The following is a 22,596-nucleotide window of genomic DNA, read 5'->3' on the forward strand; positions in this document are numbered from 1 at the left end:
AACAGCCGCACTGCTGGCCCTGATGATACCGACAGAGTGTTGATGGCCTGTACTACCCCCAGGTTATCACAATGGAATCTCACTTTTTTGTTCGCGAACTCCTTCCCCCACAATTCAATTGCCACCACAATAGGGAATAGTTCCAGCACCACCAAATTCTTCACCAGCTTTGCTTCCACCCACTCTTGAGGCTACGCCCCCACACTCCACTCACCCTGAAAATAGGCGCCAAAACCCGTAGACCCCGCCGCATCAGTGTACAACTCCAAATCCACTGCCGTGATAGGCCCTTCCAACCACATAGCCTTCCCATTGAACGACACTGAAAAAATTTTGATCTAAGGCATGGTATGAAGAAATCTCTCCTAATGAGGTCAGTGGTTGCCTGTGCTCCCCTATGGCCAAGGCCATGATATTGTGCAATTAAAATTGTGGCACTTGCAACTGGAATACATGGTTTCCCCTCTTTGCAGATAAGACCTGTATCAGGATTTCGTACTGCACCTACCGACTGCCATTCTAACTTGTCACTACTTGTTGCCAAATCCTGGAGACTTAGCAATTAACTGTCAGTGTCAGCAATAAATGCCACTTCTCTGCCAGATTACCCTGTGATCATGTACAACCCCAAAGACATATCTAGAATCAGTGTATATATTCACATCTCTTCCCTCAAAAAGACAACAAGCTCTAGTGAGGGCAATTAGTTCAGCTGCTTGGGCTGACTGAAAAGGTATAGGATTTGATTCTAGAATAACATCAGGGAGTTGAACTACAGCATATCCCGCATGATAAGTGTTGTCATTAGGGCGGGAAAAGGATCCATCCACAAAAATATCAGGAGCTCCTTCAATGGGTGTGGACTGTAAATCAGGTCTAGGTGAGGTGTGTTCGTGTATGAGTTCAGTACATTCGTGAGGAGGAGGCAAATCATCCTGCTCTCCTTTATATCCAAGTAGGGTATTTAGTATAGCCATTGGACCAAATGTGGGTAGCATTTAATATGAAGCTGAGGATTAGATAACAACAAAACTTCATACCCACTCAGTCTTTGTGCTGACATATGTTGCGTATGTATGTTTTATAATAGGGCTAAAACATTATGTGAGGTATGCAGAGTGGTGGGATGACCTAGGGGAATAGGCGTGGCCATCTCAGCAACCATTGCTCAAGCTGCCAAACCCCTGAGACACACAGGCATGCCCTGAACCTGTACCAGAACCACTTTTGAGAAAAAAGCAACAGGGCGAAATTTGCTTCTATGTTCCTGCGCCAGGACTCCTGCCATGGTTTTACAATTGTCCCTGGCAAATAGGTAAAACATCACGCCATAGTTGGGTAGGCCCAGACCAGGACTTGAAACCATCGCACATTTCAAATGACCAAAAACTTGTAACATTTCATTAGACCATTTAATAAAATTAGACATCTCAGTCTTAGTGGCTTGTCTCAGAACATTATCATAGTAGGAACAATCAGCTATCCATTGGCGGCAGTAACCAATCCAACCAGACCCAGTACAACAGTAATTCTGGCATGGCTGACTTTCCTCTCACCTTTACCGAGGACAAAGCCCAAATAATCAACACTTTCTGTACACCATTATAATTTTGACACCTTGTGTCCACATTCATATAACCACAGTAATAGACTAACACAGTCCGCCTGGTAGGCCTCCCGAGTGAAACTACATATGAGGAGATCGTCCACATACTGTAGAAGGACAGAACCATGAGGGGCAGTCCAAGGGCACAGTGTAGTCTGCAGAACAATAGAGTAGACTACAGGGGAATCTACATAACCCTGAGGCATTCTACAGCAAGTATACTGGCGATGTTTAAATGTAAAGGCAAAAAGTGGTTGTGTCTCCTTGTCAACTGGGACAGAAAAAAATGCATTCTTTAAATCAATAACAGAGAAAAACTCTGCATGGGCAGGAAAAGCTGAAAGCAGAGATGGCACGTCTGGAACCACAGGGGCTATGGGTATGATCTGAGCATTTACTGCTCTAAGATCCTGGACAAACCTAAAGGTATTGTCAGCCTTTCTTACTGGGTTGATAGGTGTGTTGTAGGGAGAAATAATTTCCTCAATACCCCTCCCTCTAGAAATTCCATTACCATTGGTTCAATTCCCTTTTCTTTCTTTGGGGAAAGTGGATATTGTTTAATATAAACAAATGTTTATACAAATGTGCAGTGCCGGGCTTAAGCATTGCCTTGTATGGTGTACAAGAGATTAGACCAACATCTTGGTCAGTCCTTGCCCAAACTTCAGGAGGAACCTGATCAAGTAGTGGATCCTGTGGCTGACATTCCAGATATAAAAAACAACCACTGTTTGGCAAATGAATGGGCATAACTGAGGATGTGACATGTAGATGTCCTGTTTTGCTAATCCCCAACTGCAAATTCAGTAAAACAAATAAATTCCTTCCTAGCAGATTCACGAGACAATTTGGGATAACTCTGAAAAATGTACAATTCCCATGCTCTCAGTCCATCCTGCCATCCTGACTAATTAACCCTTTTAAGAGCATAAACCCATTTGCAGCCAGATGAATCTTGCAAGCCCAGACACAAGAAACCCAAGGGACCAACTAGATCAGCCAAGAAATCTGATCTCCACTAGTATTTCCTCTCAGACTCCCCACCTGCTTCAGACCGGGAAACAACTAAGATGGCAACCCCAGCCACGAGGTCAGATCAGAGGCTTCAGGATGAAGAGTCTGGGACACAAGCTGACAGCCCATAATCACCCCTCCTCCTTCTACAGCATATCTGTTTCTGACAGCCCAGATTTCCCTTTCTCCTGCAGAGAAACAAAGCCTTCCCAGTGATCTGCAAACTCTCCTAAAGTTTCTGCCAAGTAAGGAGGATTTTGAGTCTTTAGTCACACGCTTGAAAAATTCTCTTAGGGAAAAAACAGAATCCCTTCAGCATCAGATCACTGCAGTGTATACAAGGGTGACTGCACTAGGATCATCTACATCACACACAGATTCAAGAATTACAGCCTTGGAGCATTCACAAGTGCAGGTACATTCCTTTCTATCATCATTAGCACTTAGAATAGATGACCAAGAGAATAGAGGGAGACGGAATAATATACGGCTGAGAAGCATACCAGAAGCTACTCTGGGGTAAGCATTCAAAGTGACTGAAAGGTTCTGTTACACATACCCGGGCAACATAATCCTTACATGTTTCTCCTACCTTAGGGGAAGGCATTTTTGTCTTATTCTGACCCATTTTTGAAAGTATCCTCCCTGTATTAGGGACCGACCAAGACAGAGAACAAAGTTATTGAGTGCTGTTAGTGTTCACTTTATCTATCAGTTCTAGTAACCAATAGCTTATGTGTTTTAGGAGTAGCCTCAATTATTCAAAGTTCCAGGCTCACTCCTATAGTCTTGGACTTGTAGTGTTTTTAACTAAAAATAAAAACATTAGGGGTGTCACTAACTAACCCAAGCTCACAACCTGTCCTGGGTTTATAATAATGACTAGGTAGGATAGGAAAAGATCTTAGAATAGTATGTACTCTGTCTTGGCAGTTCACAGCAAGGAGGAACCCTAATAATATCCGTTCCAATATCCCCCTCTCTCCTTTCTAATAATAATCCTACACAACAATTAACACGTAACATGACATAGGCACCCAACTCGGTGTCAACGTGCTTTCACCTGTCTCGGAACAACGATCAATAAGACCTAGCCGAGGAGGTGGTGCGTCTTACACCTTGTTGACAAAACCTTCAATGACCCTGGTCCGTACACTTACCACCCGGACACTTGTGTCATACAAACAAATTATCTTATACTTCTACGCGATAGAGGAGAGGAAGCAGAGAAGAAAAACAACAGCTGCTATATTCACAAACACTGAAGCAGACAAAAGTGAAAGTAAATCTGACCATAAGAGACACTGGGATGTGTGTAACATCACAAGTCCAAAATGTGCTATACTGATTCTTCTCTAAAGAATTTTTTGTAGACGTGCACAAATCTACATGTGAGGACTTACACAATTAGTCCTATATTAAGACCTATCTTTATCCTTTCTTATCTTTATCTCTTACTAATGGATTCAAGATAGAAACAACAGAAATTATTTGGAAAGAAGCGAGAAAGTTCCCAACCCGTTAGGGAGGAATTCCCGTACTCACCGAAAATTCTGTGTGCTCTATCCCGGCCTACGAGCCCCCAGCTGAAAGGTTCTGAACGGTTCTTTCTATTCCTCTCAGATCTCTCACCATCCCAGTGTCTCTCAGTGCATCAGAACAGGCGCCTGGGAAGAATTGGTAAACGACGCATACACTCGTATGGTATCAAGCAATCTTCAACTTTATTATAACAAGCATCTAGTTTATATATCATAACAATATGCCATAGCGCATGCTCATTCATTAGAATAGAATGGAAAATCACTAATATATGTATTCTAAAATGAAACTGTTTAGCAACATAATTTCAGACACATACAAAACATCTTGTTATTCAAAAACAATCGACATTATCTGAGTTTAGCAGAATTAACAAGGACACTCATCTTGGCAGAACATCAGGTTTATACAAATATAGTCTAAACAACCAAGGAATACATATAGTTCTCATAACTAAAAACTAGAATAAGAAACAAAATGGAATGTCTCAGGCCCTTTCAGTCCCCAACAAAACCCTACAAACAGAACTATCCGGGGGCCCGATCAACAACATCCCACTCACAAAAAAGTGCTAAATTGTTCAAACAGTGCGCAAGAAATGGAGCAACCCATGGGCAAGCACCTGTCCACAAAATACTTCCCCTGCCACTTGCAACCCAACAAACGCACACACTTGGAGTGTACCGGCAATAAACGAAAAGCGGCCTCAATGTCCGCTTTTGCCATCAATGCACCTTTTCCATAGCGCCGTACCACCCGAATAGCAGCATCCAGCAATGTGTAAGCCACGGAGCACAATTCCGGATGATAAATGATGGATCAATCTAAACTTACCTGGCTCCTTTTTGGGGACCAAGCCCAATGGTGAAACCACCAAACCTTCCAGTGGCGGCATCTCAAAAGGGCAGCTCATCCGTCCTAGCCCTAAAGCCGGTGCGCTTCCCTAATAGTGTCCAGGTAGCAAAATAAACCCACACACAGCTCTGGCTGACATTCCCCAAGTACGCTGGCTAATATACTAAACGCTTGTAACCAGTTAAGAAAGGTGCGAGGAGTCAAGCGATGACACCGTTGCTCGCTTTCATCCTTACACCCCTTCCCCGCCGGCCTATCGGCATTGAAGCGCTCTGAAGGCAAAAGAGAAAATATGTCGATGTAATCACCTTTTAAAATCTTCTCACGAACTTCCTCCTTTAAGTGCGCTCCCAGCGGGCCCTTGAAGCACACCTAGACTTCTCCTCTCGCCGCATCTCCCACGCCTTCCGTCCACGCCAACCTACTTGACTGCACCTGTCCTTACCACTGCCTGCTTCCCCTTCCCCTACACTTGATACCACTGACCCCTCACACGACCTCTCCCCGCTAAACTCCATCTGCCCCCCCCTGAACTACCCCCTTTTTAAACGCTCCCCTCCCCCCCCCATAGACCCCTGCTTAATTGCCTGCATGACCTCCATCAAGCCTGCTAAGACGTTCGTTCATCGCGCATGCTCAGAACATGCACGATCACTGAACGACCGTACACACGATAGATGGTGAACGATCGTCGTCCAATCCGATCCGCCGGTCCGGACGTTCATTTCCAACGACTATCCCCATTCGTCGGCGTCGTTGGTTACTTTTTTTACGAATGATTTTTGGCCAATCGGTCGTTCGTCGTTCATTTCCAATGATAAAAAATGGACGCAGCTTAAGATATGACCACAGATCCCCATATCTTCCTTGTGTCATGTCCAGCAACCCACTGGTATTTCTTAACAAAGTTTACTATGGTCTCTTCTTCTGTCAGTTTTGCACACATCCATTTTTTTGCAAAAAAGTGTTTCTTTCAATGTGTCCTTGGCCATGGGCTATCTCAGTCATCATGGGAATACATGCAGAGGATATACAAGGTTTGTCATCTCTCCTGCATTTTTCCCCAGCTCTGTATTTCTTCAAATGTGAGCTGGCAATGGTCACCTCATAAGGAAGCTATATTACATCAAATGTAATTACATTTGTTCCCATTTTGTTTTGGAGGGAAGGGTTCCAGTATGACCTTGAGCCATCTCTTCTACTATGTAGCTGAACACAATCATGTGCAAAAAGGGGTATGATTCACTTCTCCCTCCTCTAGTGAATACATTTTTTAATAGGAACAGGTACTACTGGGTCTTGTGAGACAAATAGACTGTAAGATGTCTGTCCAATCTCAGTAAGCAATCTTCTGCAAGAAGAGTGCTGCTTCAATTACAGCTCTGACACAGGTGGGTGATCCCATGATAATAGAGCACATTTACATATACCACAACTGGTGATTCAACTCTTCTGTGTCACTCATAACAGTGCCACTCTTCACACACATCAGTGCTTGGGTTTGGACTCAAATCTCTGAAATGACACTTCAGCCTCAGAAGACCTCTGAAGGGGGACAGGCAATAGCTAGTACAGGGGTTGGAGCAATTCCTACAATTGGGGAAACAACAATATACTGAATGTGTCTTGTCCATACGTGTATGAAAATATCAACAACATATTTGTCTCTACAACCTTACATTGTATCTTTTTGCTCTTCAGTCTCAGACAATATTCTGGGACCTTTGTAACATTTGTAAACTTTCTGCCTCTGACAAATTCTCCGCTCTTCTGGCACCTTGTACCTCTGCTCTTCTGGCACCCCACCACACATAGGAGTGACCCAGTATCCAAACCAAGCAGTTGTACCCTCCTGCAATAAAACAAACATTTTTACCAACTTACAACCACTCTTTCCACCCCGCACCACCCCACTAACTAACCCCCCGTTGAACTCCCCTCTTACAGCAGATGTGGCCGAATGTACAACTGGAACCTTCTCGATTCCCACCGTCCAATCCTCCAAATAACCCTCTCCCCTAGGCCCCCTCTGGCCGCGTCCGTGGCTGCCCCAATCCTAAAGGTATGGGACGAGTAACCCTTGGGATCTTTACCCATACTCACCAAACATTTTTTAAACACCGCTATGAACTGAAAACGAGACAAAAAGGTCTCGTTTTCATGAAACAACAAAGGTCCTTCTGTCCTAGGCCTCCGTCTGATGAATTTCCCCACTACCGTAACCAGGCAGACAGGGGACCCCACCGCCTAAAAACTTGTATTCAAAAACCTTTCCCAAACTGGTCAGTCTTAGACCTGCGGATCCACACAGTCACCTCCTCCTCCGACCAAGTGACATACTGCCACATTACTCCCCCAGCCTGGGCGCGGCTAACCAATTCCCCAATCCTCATTGCCCCAAAAAACGCTAAAACAAACGCTGCCTTAAAGAGCAATTTTTCATATGAACCCTTGCATACTTGTGTGCTATGCTTACCAACAACTCCCCCAACAACACAAAGGAAACTGGCCTCCTAGCATCCAGAGACCTCTTTCCTATAACCTTAACAGCCTGTCCTACTAAAAATGTCTTTGTAAGGTCCCTCTCCCCTTGCAACTTAAACCAAAATGCCATACCCTCTAATTTCTTATTGACCCCTGCCACTGACACACCTCTAGCAAAAAACCATCTACAAAAAAATTCTACCCATCCCCTGGAATATGACGCGCAAACAGATAGATGGTATGCTGCAAGCACCTCAACACTGCTGGCTCTGATGATACCGAAACTGTCTACAAAATATTCTACCAATCCTCACCACCCTACATGCAATGTTCAACTTCCCCAACAAAGACTGTACCTATCTCAAACAAATCTTCTTTCTGTCACAAGCCCCAACCACTTCCACCCTCAGTGCTACCAACTTGTCTTGTGGCAACCTGCTTTCCATAGCTACGGAATCCAACTCAATGCCCAGGAATGTAATCACTAAACCTGGGCCGTCGTTTTTTTAGGTCAAAGGTACTTCAAAACGATCCGCCACATGCTGTAACGTCCCCAACAAAACCCTACAAACAGAACTATCTGGGGGCCCGATCAACAAAAAATCATCCAAATAATGGATGACTGATTCCACCCCTGCCACCGACTTAACAATCCACTTGCAACCTAACAAACGCCCACACTTGGGGTGTACCGGCAATAAATGAAAAGCGGCCTCAATGTCCGCTTTTGCCATCAACGCACCTTTTCTATAGCTCCGTACGAACCGAAATTTGCATATGCCCTCTTTGAACAGCCAGCACACTCCATGAAAAACTGTTGTCCACTGGGCCTCCCCACTGTCATTATCCTGATCCAAAGACCGATGTCTTTGTGATCCCACCGCAATGACGGTCTCACTGCCTTCTGCTGACGAAATTGTTCGTCATACCACAGCCAGGCAGTGCCCCCATAAAGCCGGTGCGCTTCCCTAAAAGTGTCCAGGTAGCAAAATAAACCTGCACACAGCTCTGGCTGACATTCCCCAAGTACGCTGGCTAATATACTAAATGCCTGTAACCAGTTAAGGAAGGTGTGAGGAATCAAGCGATGACGCCGTTGCTCTCTTTCATCCTTGAGCCCCTCCCCCGCTGGCCTATCGACATTGAAGCGCTGTAAAGGCAAAAGCAAAAACGTCGACGTAAACACTTTTTAAAATCTTCTCATGAACTTCCTCCTTTAAGTGCGCTCCCAGCGGGTCCTCGAAGCACACGTAGACCTCTCCTTTCACCGCATCTCCCACGCCTTCCGTCGACGCTGACATACTTGACTGCACCTGTCCTTTTAATTTACCACTGTCTGCTTCCTCTTCCCCTACACTTAATACCACTGACCCCGCACACGACCTCTCCCCGCTAAACTCCTTCGCCCCCCCCTGAACTACCCACTTTTTGAACACTCCCCTCACCCCCCCAAAGACCCCTGCTTAATCGCCTGCATGACCTCCATCAAGCCTGCTAAGACTTCCTAAACCCCCCCTTACCCCACTCCCCCTGGTAGCTGCAGCCCCCTCTCCAGAGCTCCGCCGGCAATGGGGATTCCTCCCTGACCTCTGCCTGGCTTGCACCTTGCTTTGTCCAGCTTGCAAGTCAGAAGGGTCCCTCTGGGGGCTCCCAAAACGGCACTGAGCTCTCAAAAAAGGTTCTGGTCTCAGGCGCACCGGGGGCCTATGCCTCCGAGGCCGCAGCTCCCCTAATCTATCTACTTGGGGCCCGCTAGCAGCCCCCCTAAAGCTTCTGCCACCCTATCTTGCAACCAGGCCTCACCGTGAGAGGCCGCTGCAGCCCTAAGCTGCTCGATCAGGGTGTCTGAGGACGCCATGCTTCTGTCACCTACCTAAAATTTTCTTCCGCAAATTCTGTCCCTCACTTCCGATGCCCCCTCTACTTAAACCCTCTACACTCCTCTCCTCTACTTCCAACCCCTCCTCTCACTACTCCCCACCTCTCTCTCCTCACTTATCATTAACCCTTATCACTCCGGCAGGGGGCTGCCCTCCCATCCCAGTCATGCCGGCCCTTCTCACAGTTCCCTGCTGCGGGCTTCCCTGTACGTGTCTAAATCCCTAACATCAGATGAGCACCTTGTCTGGATCATATGGATGTCAATCATCCATACCAACCCAGATCTCCACTGACAACGGACATTATTTGGGTATTTCCTGACTTACCTTGCTTAGTAGTGGTCAGGTGAGGTGTCTTTTTATCCAAAAATCTCCAATCTCCTCCAAGAAGAGCTCATTAGTTTGCTGCACTGCCAATACAAGACTGCGCACCTCACCAGTCACTCTCCAAATAACCCACCAACTTCTATTTTGTCTGGTACATGCTACTCTAATACTACTGGTCTCTGTTAGGGTCAAAAAGCCTCCACTGCATTCCTGCATGACTTCCAACACTCTGATAAACTGGACCACCAATACAATCAATACAATATTATTGTATATACCAACATATATGTTAGTATTTACAAAAATAAATGCAAACAATGCAGGACTTCTGCATGTCAGAGCTGCTTCATGACAACTGGTGGTCTGGTGACTAATGGAAAAATATTTCAATATACAGCAATATTGCAATATTATAGGGCAGCAATAATAAAAATATACAGCAGCTGAGAGGTGGAGGAAACACAGATCTACAGAATGAATTAGGCAGAAGCCCACATATATTGACACTACAGCTTCTCAGGTACAGCTGTCCATCCAGTGTGGGGAACAGAAAGCAGCACAAAATGCAGATTTTCAGGGCACTGCTTAGAACCAATAAAATTATAATAACCTATAAATGTTCTGTTTAACACAGCAAATCCTAATATTTTAAGTTCAGATAATATATATTTGTAAAAAGTCTGAAGGCTTCCAGGTTGCTATAGGCAAAATGAACACTTTTGTATATTTTTTATACATGAGGCTCTTTGTAACATGACAAAATCACAGAATGCAAAAATCAGATTACAACAATTAAAATTAATCTTAGAAAAAAAGCAAAAACATTTTTAAATGGTGCCTCCATGAGCCTGACCCTTCGCCTGTCATTTACATGTGCAGGTATAAGATTCTGACATGTGCCGAAATTCCTCACATGATATCTGATCACTGGTTATGCACTAGCATGCACCCAAAGTGTGTGTAGATATGTGTTTTATAATGTGTTTTATTTAATATTTATTGTTATCACAGGGTGGCTGTCTCAGAGATCTGGTTTTCCAAAAAAGAAATGGGGCAAAGGGGATGTAGCTCCCCCTTTTGGAAAAACCAGACCCACCTAACTCCATAAGTAGCAAGGGGGAGAGGGCCTATTCCCCACAAAGTGTCCTGGTGTTGTGTAGTCTGTGGGTGGGGGTCCCCATATGTCCCATATGGTACCCCCTATCCAGTCCCTGAAAGGAATAAACAGATCCCTAGTTCCCTTTGAAGGGTCCAGCAAATCTCATCTAGGTCAGCAGTGAGTGGCTGAATAGAGCACATGATCGCTTCAGCCAATAACGGCTGACGTAGATGACAAGAAGACACAAATCTTCTTGTCACATCCAGAGAAGCAGTCACTTCTCCCTGGAGGATTTAAAAAACTTTATTGGACATTCAAATCAATGGATAGGTCATCTTAGGACTTATATGAATCCCCGGGCTGCTGGGACCAATTATCATCCCAGCCTAGCCAATCTAGATGGCCAAAGACACATGAAAACAAAGAAGAAGAGGAAGATGGTGGCACCTGCAACAGAACAGGTGCATTTAGGAATTGCAATTAAGCATGTAAGATTATTTTATTGCAGAAAGGACATTATCTCTCTTCTGCAATAAAGGACCTGTCTGGTCATAATTTTTTTATTTTCAGATTAAGTTCCACTTTAAATTATGTAAATGATACACTGCTGTCACTTCCCCATTATCCAAAAAATGTTTTTCACAACTACTTTTATATTTCTTTTCAAAATAACATTTAGAATCATTTAGAGGCTAGACAAGGAAGGAAAGAAGGGCAGAGGAGAGCAGTCTATGTTGCCCTTACCTAAGGTATAGCAGACAGTCATCACCACACCTAAAGAAATATTTGCATGTTGATTAAGTGACATTTCCGTAAGTTTACAGATAATCAGAGCCAGATTGCTCATAAACCCACTTAGGCTGTGGTAATAAGGGGTGGAATTTGTTCCAAATGCCCCCACCCCTGCACCTCCCTCTCCTCACCAGCATGACAGTGTTGTTGTTCTATCACATTATGCTGCCACCTGAAATTATGCTTCTGGAGTTGCTGCGTACAATGATGTCCCACAGTGTGATAGCTGTGTTTGTAAAGGCTGCTTGTCAACAACTCAATTTTGTTCAAAGCTTCCTATCCCCTAAACTACCGGTCAGTGTTCAGGGTACACAGGGTCCCCTAAAGGTATTAGTATGAAAGTAGCAAAATTTTAGCCCCTATCTTCAACTTTCAAAATATGGGTTTATAAGCTTAAGAATATGTGAAAATACAACATTGGGGGTAATGTTTCAAAAGCAAGTGCTCCTAGGAGCCCTAAATTGAAGTGCAAATTGAGGACCCCCAGAGCCACCTACATAACATAGAGACAGGTTTGAGGCCCATTAAATTCATTCCTGCCCACCCACAAAACTTCAACTGCATTACTATTCTACCCTGTCTGCTTCCCTTCTTTGAACCTCAATTTCTTTACATAAAAATTGTAGGTGTATGTCAATCTTCCATGCATTGTCTTTTTAAATCAGCCCCATTATCTGCAGGGCAAAATTTATGCAGGACCGGGATTAAGAGCATTTTCTTGGTAAATCAGCCCATTGTGTGTGTTCAGATCAGACCACACCACTATGTCATTTTAGGGATATCCTTTCCCAGATTAAAATGCCCATTCTGACATTAGAATCCACCACTGATGACAATATTAATAATACGTGTAATCCAGTGAACACATTAATGTAGACTATCCACTCCTAACGTATTTGATCAAACGTTTTTGAGTTTTCTCATACAAACAGCCAAGCACCAATAACTGCTGTTGACAGAATTGGGGTCAATTCATACTTGCATTGGTTACAGCTCTGGTTTGAAACCTTCCCTACCTCTCCAGGCCATTTTAATAAACAATTATCAGCAGAACAAAATTTAAAGGTGATTATGGTTGAGAGATATGTGACTGTGCTCTTTTTCCATTTTTTGGGGGTTTTTCTGCTCATTCACCTGAATTGTGTTTGTTTTCTCCACTTGTCTCCATGAGTTTTAATCTCAACTAAGAGCATTGTGAGTTTGAAATGCACATCACTGAGCTTTAATAATGCTTAACAGTCTTTTTGCAGTATAGCTGTGGAGTAGTAAAGTGCCCTTCCCCTTCCGCCAGTCGTAATTTGACTGGAATTAACCTGTTGCAAAGAATATTTCACATGTTTAACTTAGTAATTGAGATGAAACTCTGCTAATTTCAGACATCAAACATGTACAAGAACAAAAATTTATTTTTTAAATTTCCTTTTATTACATATACATAGTTACATAGCAGGTTAGTTTGAAAAAAAGACATAAGTCCATCGAGTTCAACCACTAGGGAAATAAACATATCCCAGATATAAAACCCTATGGACATAGTTGGTCAAGAGGAAGGCAGAAAAACCCTGGTACAAAAAAATTCCTTCCTGATTCCATTAAGGCAACCGGATGTTCCCTGGATCAACAGTCTCTGTTATCTTTATTTTAAATCCTTAATACCCATGCTTCAAAAAACGTGTTTCTAAAAAAGCATCCAGCTTTTTCTTAAAGCAATCTTTAGTAGTTTTAATCCCTAACATCTTTAAAAATTATATAGAGTTTAACAGTAAAGGTCCCAACACTGAACCCTGGGGTACACCACTAATAACCTTAGACCATTCAGAGTATGAATCATTAATTACAACTCTCTGGATGCAGTTCTCTATCCATTTACAGATTGACTTTTCTAAACCTATTGACCCTAACTTGCATATTAATTGCAACTAATTGCTAATTCTTTGTAAAATGTTCTATCACACATTTACTAAACAAAGTGAGTTATCCTTTGCAGGGTGATAATTCACCTTGGTATATAAACAGTCTAATTTACCTTAGTAAATCACCCACTGTGTCAACATTGGCATGTGTTGTAAGGAAAAAAGGGGTTACCGTATATATTGGAGTAAAAGCCAACTTTTTCAGCACCCAAAATCTGCTAAAAAAAGTCACCCTCGGCTTATACTCCAGTCAGGTATCAGCACGATTGAGATGCGGGCGCCGCCAATGAAACTGGTGTCCCTCTGCCTGCAGAGGGAATCCCTAACATCACTCAATGGGGTGCAGGTTGTGCAGGACCCGCACAAGCAGCGCCCACATCACAACACACCTCTGGTGTGTTAAGGCCAAGGCTATGTATGCTGTGCTGTGCATGCTCCCTTTTCCTGTGTACAGCCATCTCCAGCACAAGGAAGTTAGGAGGCCAGAGACTCCAAACCTGATGTAAGACCTATTGAAGCTGCAATGCTGGAGAGAGTGAGGATCACAGAGCTAGAGAGGATCACTGTGCCTGGCGTTAGATACCAGAATTACCAGTGTGTTGTGTGAGAGGGCATCCTCTAATGGATAAATATCAGGATTGCCGGGGTTTATTTTGAAAGGTCACCATCTAGTGCAGGGGTGCCCAAAACGTGGATCGCAGAGCCCTGCCTTACTGCCGGCTGCTACATCTTTAGGGATGCTAGGGATGTCTTTCTGTGTGAGAAGGCTCTGTGTAACTGTGGGGAGCGGAGAGGGCGGGAGGGCAGTCTGAGGTGAGCAGTGCTGGGTGGTTTCTTGTGCAGCAGTTCTTTTTCTTGTGCAGCACGTCATTTTCTAATGACAGGTGAGCTGTAGCTTTCCTGTCACTGTAGTCTTGTAGTGCAATGTTCTCCCATTCAATGTCTCATTAGCTCCAGTCACTTCTGTGCCATACTTGACAGTAGCTGCAGCATTTTCCACCCTCGGCCTATACTTGAGTCAATAAATTTTTTCTGTTTTCCCAAGGTAAAAATAGGTACCTCCGCCTATACTCGGATCGACTTATACTCGAGTATATATGGTATATGTTGCCCTGTAGTTTAAAATGCATTGCTACATTTCACTACATAAAGAGTTAAGATAACCTGTTATTTTGCTCAGTGAGGGTATATACATATTCACTTTAAAAAAATACCTGTTGAATTGATTGTTTCATTAAATTATATGCTTATCCTGATGGATTTTTTATTTATGTGCTGAATTTAAAAGATGGAAGAAAACATTATATGTAGCAAATGCATATATTTGGGGCATATGCTAGCATTCAATGTCAGGAGGGTGATGAGAAGGATGTAAATTTCCTTGCAGGGGGATAAAAAGAGGGGGTCCTGATTTATTAAAGCTCTCTAAGACTGGAGAAGATAGACTTTCATGGGTGAATCTGCATGATCCAGCAAACCTGAAATAGATTTCCTAAAAGTTAGTTGCTTTTTCTTGGGAAATCTCTTCAATCCTGGACCAGGTATGTATGTAAGGTATGAGCAGATCAAAAGTTGCCCACATTAGTCAGATTCCTTAGCACTGTGTATGTTGTAAGCTGAATAAACCTCTATTTGTTGTACTTACTAGAGTGTGACCCTTTCTTCTGTGGATTCAAGTTGTCAGCTTCCTATAAAAGACAAAAGTGGAAAACAGAAAACTTGATTTCAATGAAAAAAATACAGGTCAGTGTTTATAAAGACGCATTTTCCTAACCACGTATATTTTGTTTTCCAATACAGTACTTAGTGGCCTTTTCTGTAGGCCTTACTATCGCAGAATACACTGTGCTCAGTTTTTTGCTGCACTGTAAGTAGTTTTACTTATTTTCATGAATTGTAGTCATATCTCAGGGGAGGGGGGGGGGGGGGCAGTATTTACAGGAAAAGCTTTAAAAGGAAAATACATTTTTTTTAAACAAAAGTTTTTTATTTTTTACATTTTGCATTGAATTACAATATTAAAATAGTTAGACAAAAATAATAACATAATAACCATTACAACAGCTCAACAAAAGATAATGCAAAAGACATAAATAAAGCATACAAAAAAATAAAAATAATAATCAAAAAAGACATACTCAAGTATAGCCTTCGAATCAATATAGAAAACTTCTTCACCTGTTGTACATTATTCTTACCAGTCAGTACACTTTATTAGTTATATACCATGTAGAATATTGAAATTTCAAGTAAATAGCATCCCTTTCGGGAACTGTCAATGCTTTATCAATAAACCCATGCCACTTACTCAGAAAACAAGTGACCCCAGCGTCATTCTGCCTCCAACAATTCTTCATATAAAATTTGTAACAAGGAAGTTTTGATGTCGGAAACTAGTGGGGGACAAGTATATATCCACGATGCCATAATAGCTCTTCTTGCTGCCAGCAAACATATGCTGGCCCATCTTCTGGCTCCACTGTTTAGACCTACATTGTATCTTCCCAATTACCAAAGATACAAAAAAATGGATCAAGAGGTATTGTGCAATCTGTAATCCCTGCAATAAATCTAATAACATGTTGCCAGAAAGACCACAAATGATGTTTCAAAGAAGGCTTATGGCAACTCGTTACTTGGGGGCAATTTACTTGAAGACTGTGAATAAAAAACTTTGTATGCCCTGTGCATCAGTTTAAACTGGATTTCCCTCCAATTCTCATTAGCCATACATTTACGAACCGATAAATACCCAGAAAGTATTTTCTCCACACCATTAGAGCAAGGAAAATCTTTGACCCATTGTTTTAAATTAGTATCTTCCAAAGATGTTAAATAAAAAGATTGGAGAAATGTACCCAAATATTCAGTAACCAAAGACTTCCCATATTGATGTATCTGTGTAACATAAATAGGGTGTACTGACCAGTACGGCAAAGAGTATTTATTTTTCAAAAATAGCGGGGACAATATCCCAGAAAATCCAGTTTGATCAAATCTCCCACCACACATAGACTCTTAGTTTCCCATACGTGAAATGCCTTATCAACTTGTCCCTGTGGAAATTCCAGCAAATATGTTTTAAGAGCCCGGTAGTTTAGCTATTTTAGTATAAAATAAGGCTTTAAGATCCCAAGGGTAAACTATCGCTTGTTCCAGAGTGTAATTAGAGTAAGTAGAGGTACCTTTGAACCAATCAATCATGTGTCTAGAGAGACATGCCTAATTGTACAATCTGATATTGGGCAGATTCAAACCACCTTCCATTAAAGGAAGATATAGCTTACGAGCTGAAATCCAAGGATGGGTGCCTTTCCATAAAAAATGTATAAAATGCTTTATTTAGTAAGTTGACATCAGTGTGTTTCAACAATAATTGGATAGTTTGCAACGCATACAATAGTTTAGAAAAAGACAATTTTAAGTAGATGATTTCTTCCTATCAATCACAGAGGTAGATGTTCCCATATTTTCAATTCTTTCTGTATTTTTTGTATAAGTGGTGGGTATTTAAAGAGTATATAGAAGATGGCATAGTGCCCACCTTAATTCACAAATATAAAAGATGTTGTTTGGCTATTGCAAAGGGAGTCAAACTCAACCAGCTCTGTTGTTTATTTGGGGGTAACTGGCCTTATTTCTTCAATAGTAATTGACTAGTTTAAATTATTCTATCTGTGCCGGTTCTAAAGTGGGAATGGCAATATCTCCCAAAAAATGACCGCCAACAACCTCGTCAGAGTATGTGATTGCCTCTACCACTTGTTTGGGGTGTGACACCAGATCACCATCTTATGTAACTATCAAGCACGGCATTTTATGAGCCAAAAAAAAAAAGATTTACCTAAGTTTGCCATAATTTTCTCAGATTTATTTCAATATTTATGATATTTCAAATCTATAAATGTATGCTTATATTGTTCATATAACGCTAGCCAACGGTCAAACTGGCATTTAGTGTCTTGCCATTTATTTTTATTTTCTGAGCAAGCAATTCTTAAATCATTTAAAGATTGCAAATATTAAAAAGGTGTTTTACGTATCCTACTTGCTGTAAAGGCTAAAAGTTTACCTCTCAAAAACGCTTTACCTGCTTCCCAAAATAAAATAGGATCAGTCGCCTAGGCATGAATTAGTGGTTGTGTATTCCAGCCATGCCACTTTAATACTAGACTGAAATTCCATATCCTGGTGTAAATAAGAAGGGAAGCACAAAAGATAGGCGTCTGCTCTAGGAAATGTGTCATGGACATATAAAGATATTGGCATATGGTCAGAGACCACCATTGGGTGAATATCAGGCAAATCAACTTAAGGCAATAAAGACTCAGGTAATCCAACCTTGCTTGGACATTGGAATAAAAAGTAAATTGCCTCTTCAACGGAAACTTCTGTCTCCATACATCCTGCAATTGCATAGCATGAACAAAATCATGTAAATATGTGGGTTGGTGTAGCTCCTTTGATGAGTTTGAGTTTAAAAAATGGTGAGGTAACTTTTTATCCTCATTAATTTGCATTACTGAGTTAACATCTCCTCCCATTATCTTATAGGGACTAAGATCTTTCATAACCCTTACGGATGGATTTTGAAAAAAATAAGAGTGTAGGGGTGTTTGGGGCATACACATTGTATAAAATATGGATTTATCATATAACTCAATTTCAATACTAACTATTCTCCCCTCACATTCTCCCCTTCCTCAGAGAAGAAAGAAAAAACTTTTCCTAGAAAATTTTTATGTGTCAGAATTATTACACCTGCCTTACTTCCCACAGCTGGAGCTCCAAATACCTCACCCACCTATAATTTGCGCATTCTGTGAAAATCATCTGTACTCAAATGTGTCTCCTGAAGTAACGCAAAATCAGCTTTAAACCTCTTTATCTGACACAATATCTGCATTCACTTATTAGGGGACTTCAGCCCCTTCACATTCCAAGGAACTATCCTCATAGATAGATAACAAAAAGGACATATAGCACATCAACTTGCATTCGGATAATGACAAAAAAGTCCACTCGCAATTCTCGTGGATACCCACATATCCAATAGACATCAAATAGGTCAAGTAGGTCCTCTTCCACAAATAGGGGGAAGGAGCCACATGAAACATCATTAACATGTACAATCAATGTCATGAAGCTGAGTATGTTGAGACAAGTAATAACAAAACCTTTTGAAAAAAAATAGATACAAAACATGCTGCTGAAAACACTGACAACAAAAAAACATCAAATAGTGCAATTTCCACTCAAGGATGGAACTTCCTTTTTTCCTCAAGTGGTAGCTTTCCGATAAACGGAAAAAAAAAGACAAAAACATAACCAAGCTCACACCCTAAGGGTAATAAAAAAAATATATATTTGTAAGATTTTAATGGTGTACCTCATATATCTATAGACAGAGTCACTCTATCAAAATATTTATTTAATCCAAATTAAAGCTAAAGCCTTGACTGTAAAAAATTACTATTTACCCGCCGACTCCACATCACTTATTTCTCTCACTAAAAGTCCAGGATCCTGAACAGTAAAGTTCCTAGCAGTCACTTATGTAACCCCATTTATTTTTTACTTGCTTATTTCTTTCCAGACGGGAATATTGCTTCAAAGGAAGGGCCCTTTTAGTGGTGGATTTATCCACTGTGCATTTTAATTTCAATGGAGGTATGCTTTTTCCTGACGTCGAATCTTTTGGCGAGTTCACCCAGACTGGGGGGGAATATGGTCCTGGCAATGAACCATGAATCTGTTTCTGCAGAAAATGTTCAGCTTCTTCCACTGATGTGAAGGAGTGACTTTGTCCCTTCAAGTCGCGTATTTGTAAAGTGGCAGGGTAGGCCAGAGTAAAGCGAACTTTTGCATTTGAAAAGTTCCGAGCATACTGGATAGAATATTTTGCGTTTGTGCGTAACTTCAGCAGAATAATCCACAAATATAATAACAGAATGATCATTTAGAAGGACGTAACTTTGGTGTCTAAAGGCCTGTAAAATTTCAGATTTATCATTTTAATTAAGGTATCGCACTATGACCAGCCTTGATGACGCTGACCCTTTAGGAGGGGGCCCCAAACGATGTGCCCTTTTAACTTTGCATTCCTGATCTTCTTGGCTGGAGGCCATCTTGTCTGCAGCAGCAGTGTCCTTGTCCTTTCTGCGAGCGGCCTGTATGGAATGCGGATTCTGCGATCTGGTCAGGAATCGATCCATCTGTGGTCCTGGCTATCTGCCAGTGCCTCGGGTTCAGCTGTTGGCAGGAGGGGATGAGGTACAGGGCGATATTTCCCCTCAGTGGGTGACAGAGCCTCAATGAGCCGCGGTACTACATGAGGCGCCGGAACCGAAAGTCCTTAAAAATACATTTTTAAAGTTTACTTTTACTTATTGGCCCTGACCTTAAATAACCCTCACTTCCCACACTCATCTCTATACATACCTAGTTCTTCCAGCCGTGGCCCACCACAATGTCTTCTTTTCCCAATAGACTTTAATGAGGCTCTCACCAAATGTAGGAGATGCTTAGGAGGTGACCCATAGAAGACCAGGGGGATCCACCACCCATGTGCTAATATTGGAAAGAAGAGTATTGCTTGAGGTAAACATTGTGGTGGGCCATGGCTGCTGCAAAAATTAGGTAAGTATTGGGTAGGCTAAGATTGTGATTTAGTCCAATTAATTATCATGCAGAACAAAAAAGAGGTTCAGCCATGACATAACCTAAAGATGTTAAAGATGTCTGTTGCAGAAAACCTGACATTATTATCTTTTTCTGGCTCTGACACTCTGTTTACAAGCTGTATGTAAAACCTGCAAATTTAAACAATAAAGCATCTTCATTTAAAACATAATTTTGCAGATTGGTATATGTAGCTATGTAAAGTGGCCATATCATTTCTCTGTTTCCTTGTGTTTTCAGCTTCCTGGACAACCAGATGGAAGTTGATGGATCTTTCCACTATACTAATCTTTTCTGAAGCCATTTATTGAAGTTCCAGCATTCAAAGCTGACATAAAAGGCATGGGTCTGGAAAAGTGAAAAAGCTTAGAAGTAGAGTGAGGAGCTTAGAGTAAAGATAAGGGGGGGGTTCATTGACAGGATAAATGTTTTAGATTTTTGTGATGTTTCCAATGTGAGAAAATGATTTGCTTGACTAAGCCTGTCAAGAATTGTCCAAGTGGTAGAGTAAAGGTAGATTTATTTGTAGGTGGTCACTTAAGATGAATGTGTGTATGTTGGGGGCTGGTGTATATATTTGTTATAAAATAATATAAAACAGACATCCGGTTCCGAAGCCCTATGTGAGGAGCAGTGTGAGACGCGGCTCCCGCTCCATCTAGTGCCTCTGCTCCTCTGACTTCACGCTGCGGTGAGTCACACACAGCGATCACACCTTCCTGCTCCTGGGGCACAGATGGATCACTTCATAGCCAGCTCCCAGTCCTCAAAACAAAAGGCTGCACAAGCCAAGATGGCCGACGCCATATCAGACCACGAGGCTGCAGCACACAGTCCAGGTAGGATTGACAGCCCTGCTTATCTCTCCCCCTCTAATGATTACAAACAACTTGCCTCTGAGGTGTCTCAGCACCTCCAACCAGCACTGCTTTTGAATATTAGGTAAGCTTTAGCAATACATTTACAGCCCATTACAGAGCTGGTACAGAATCATGGGGCAAAAATACAAGCTATGCAACAGGGCATTAGTGACCTGGAAGATGACCTGCTTAGTACACGTACTAAACAACAGCAACTGGGGGACCAATACCAGCTGTTGCAAGATAAGATGATAGATCTTGAAGATAGGGACGGCCGTAGTAACCTGAGATATATTAGGATTCCTGAGTCATATAAAGTACCAGATCTCCATAAAATCTGCTCAAATACGCTTCCTAAAGCTCTGGGGTTGAAACACCCTATGAAAATAGAAAGGGCACATAGGCTAGGCCCCCTTCAGCGGAATAAAGCACTACCTCGGCCAATCATAGTCAAATATCATAACTTCAATGATAAGCTCCAAATCTTAAGGGCATATCAGGGATTTGACTACTTCAGTATTGAGGATCACAGAGTCATGTTATTCTCTAATTACTCAGTTGAAACTACCAAAACCCGTCGGGCCTTCTCCCCGATCTGCAAACAACTCATCAACAAAAATTTATGCTTCGCACTCATGTATCCAGCGCTGCTTAAAATCTTAATTCCGGATCAGGAAGCTAAGATATTTACAGATCCCCTGGCAGCTGCAGAAATGGTAAAAGCTTTGCCCCGTTCCACACCCTCCTCCACCCCGGTTGCTACACCACCCATCAACAATATGACCAGTCACAGAGATCCAGATCCCCAAAATCCTAAATGCTTACTCTCTTGGCTGTGTTGACCAGCTGGGCCTTTCTACATGCCCATAACAAGGAGCCCCTATTTCATTAGTTCAATATCTGTTGTCCACTAGATGGAGCTGGTGGTCTCTGTTGGTTTTCTTTTTCTTGCTCACACTGCATACATGTGATTATATCCTCTTTGATTCAATGCATGGAGATGGCAGAAACGGAAGACGGAAAGTTCATTTATGCCTGATGCTGTTTCCTGCCGTTTATGCTGTTATTGTACCCCACATTGGGTAAAAAAGGAAGTCGCTTAAGAGTATAAAGTTATGGGACAACTATGTTGTTAGCTGTTTGTTTTGCTCATGGGTATGCCAATTATATTAACGTCCACAGACGCCTTGCTGCTGTCATTGTCCTGGTTCTGAATCTACAGATCTCTTCAAATATGGAAAGAATCATCTTCTCTGTGCTTCTGCTTGGTTGGGAAAACAACTGCTCATATATTTAATTCCAGCAATTATAGCTCTTTTCCCCCATAAACCCCCGTGATGAAAATTGTATACCGGAATGTGAAGGGATTGAGATCCCCCACCAAGCGCACTACTGTTCTACGCCACCTAAAGAAATTACAAACAGATTTAGCTATCCTTCAGGAGACCCACCTCTCAGCTTCCCACTTTCATTTGATGGCTAAAGATTGGGTGGGAGAGGTATGGGGGACTTCAGTCTTAATGCCCAAAAGCTGGAGTAC

At 42.1% G+C, this 22,596-nt stretch overlaps 1 long non-coding RNA gene across 1 annotated transcript; it reads left to right on the forward strand.

Moving 5' to 3' along the window:
- The first annotated feature begins 2,829 nt into the window (after positions 1-2,829).
- LOC140343747 (uncharacterized) lies at positions 2,830-22,154 on the forward strand. Its single transcript, XR_011923410.1, has 3 exons — positions 2,830-3,038; positions 15,164-15,258; positions 20,437-22,154. It is a non-coding gene; the product is annotated as an uncharacterized lncRNA (long non-coding RNA).
- Positions 22,155-22,596: the final 442 nt, after the last annotated feature.

The sequence above is a fragment of the Pyxicephalus adspersus genome, chromosome Z (genome assembly GCF_032062135.1).
Source record: "Pyxicephalus adspersus chromosome Z, UCB_Pads_2.0, whole genome shotgun sequence".
NCBI classification, from domain to species: domain Eukaryota; kingdom Metazoa; phylum Chordata; class Amphibia; order Anura; family Pyxicephalidae; genus Pyxicephalus; species Pyxicephalus adspersus.